The sequence below is a fragment of the Pteropus vampyrus genome, unplaced genomic scaffold (genome assembly GCF_000151845.1).
Source record: "Pteropus vampyrus isolate Shadow unplaced genomic scaffold, Pvam_2.0 Scaffold8, whole genome shotgun sequence".
NCBI classification, from domain to species: domain Eukaryota; kingdom Metazoa; phylum Chordata; class Mammalia; order Chiroptera; family Pteropodidae; genus Pteropus; species Pteropus vampyrus.
In genome coordinates, this window is record NW_011888789.1 from 11,813,382 (window position 1) to 11,815,567 (window position 2,186).

A 2,186-nucleotide genomic window follows, 5' to 3' on the forward strand; every position below is an offset into this window, starting at 1 on the left:
AGGCTAGAAGACTGAATATTGGGGTTCAATTGGAGTTGGGGGAGGGATAACTAAGGCAGTCACATTGGAGCCCTTCCTGGGGGCCAGGGAGAGGGTACTGTCACTACCCAGAAGAGCAGAGTGGACTTGTCCTAAGCAAAAGTCTTCAAGGTTCCTATCTGCTATGGACTGACTGTGTCTGCCCCAAAATTCACATGTGATGGTAACCCCCAACAGGATGGTAATTGGAGAATGGACCTTTGGGAGGTAATTAAGTTAAAATGAGGTCATGAGAGTAAGGCCCCCATGATATGATTGGTGTCCTAATAAGAAGAGAGACCACAGCCCTGTCTTTCCACCATGTGAAAACACAGCGAGAAGGTAACTCTCTGCAACCCAGGAGGATGGTCCTCACCAGGAACCAAATCTGCTAGTACCTTGATCTTGGACTTCCTTGCCAAAAGAACTGAGAAATCAACATCTGTACAAGCTGCCCAGTCTGTGGGATTTTGGTATAGCAGCCCAAGCAGACTAAGACACTATTCTTGCCTCGACCGTATCCTTTCCTCTTCTTTTGGATGTCTTTTCTCCTCTCCTCACATTAAAACCTGCTCTCAGATAAAGATCTCGCCCATTTCATAAGTTCCTCAGCTAAGTTGAAGCACTCTGAAGTTTGGGAATAACTGGAGTGAAGTATATGGACTTTGGACTAAGCAGTTTACAAAAATATTTAAATTTGGGCTTTGAGTATGGGCAGGCTATTCCCCCATCCCCACTTCTCATTTTCCTCATGTGTGAAATGCAGATAATAATACTTGTCTTATAAAGTTGTGGTGTAATCTAAGTGATTTTGTCAGTCAAATCTCTTGTACCCATTGCAAGCACAGAGTAGGGATTCAGGAAGTGTTTATTTTCTTTCTTCCTTACTTGTAGAATCATGAATGCCAAGGACAGTTTACAGTTAGCAAAACCTTTTAGCTCAAAGAAAAAAGCTAAAATGGGAAGATTTCAAGCATCAATCTGTCAGTGGAAGAGGTATTTACAGGTGGGGAAGAACATTTGGGGACTGAAGACCTTGACCCTCTACCTCGTGCATAAAGAAATTGTGGACACAGGTCACGGCCCTCACCCCAAAACAAGAAGAGTATGTTATGAGGCCCAACACATACCTGTGCATGTGCAGATCTACTCAGGACCAGGATTTGCTCCAGACTGCTTCATACACACCCCTCCTGATTTTTCCTCTACACCACTGTGCTGGAATCTTCTGTTGCCCACTCTCCACCACTTCCCGCTGTCCACTGTGCCCAAGGAAGTGGCCTATTGAGCAGCATCAATGGGCTGCCTTGTCCTTTGTCCTTTAGATGGATTAAGCCACCAGGGAGCCATGTAGGAGAGCAGGCATCAAGAAGCTAGGAAGGAGTGAGTTTCTACTCCCAGCTTCCTCCCTGTGCAGGCCAGGACTGGAGGTGACGGCTCTATGTGGTACCGCTCCACACAGCCTTCTCTTTCTCCTTCTCCTTCATAGTGGTCCATACATTATTTCTAATCAGGTCTCTCCCCTCGGCCTTGATTCCTGTGACCACCCTTTCCCCTTGTTCCTTCAGGCCCAGTCTCCACCTCAGGTACTACAGTTTTCTTGTGGTTTCCCTGCCTCCAGTCCACACCTTTGTTAACTGTCCCTTTATTAAACCTCCTCAAATTACCCAATTTGAGCAACTCTGACTGGCCATCCATGAGGCTGATTAGGTCCAAGTAGCTGGTCTCCTGCTGGTCCCTGGTGACCACAGTACCACTGTTCTTCAGTTGCCACCAAAGGCTCTTTGCTGTTTCGCTCTCTTAGCCAACACAAAATACCTTCTAAGCCTGAGTGGCTGGCGCCATCTCGGTGGACACACCCAGGACCATCGGCAGGAGAGCAACCTCAGGTAAGTTGCCTTGTGGCCACTCCTTCCACTCTCTAGCACTGTTGTGTTGTTCCCACAATGGGAAGATGATTCATGAGGAATTAGGCCTAAGAACTTGCTCTTGATGCCCAGGTAAAGGTTGCAGGCCCTGCTGTGAGCCACTAAAATTTTTTATGTACTCTTGACCCCAGGAACCATATTAAAATGTTGAATCCACCATTAGGAATCCTTCTTGTTCACTCATGGCCACATGATCTTTACAGACGTCTGTACAAGATGGCGTTCTCGTACAATAAAGGC

The 2,186-nt window shown here is 46.7% G+C and overlaps 1 pseudogene; it reads right to left on the reverse strand.

Annotated features, from left to right (window-relative positions):
- LOC105300926 overlaps positions 1-1,505 on the reverse strand; it is a 3,661-nt pseudogene extending 2,156 nt beyond the window's left edge.
- Positions 1,506-2,186: the final 681 nt, after the last annotated feature.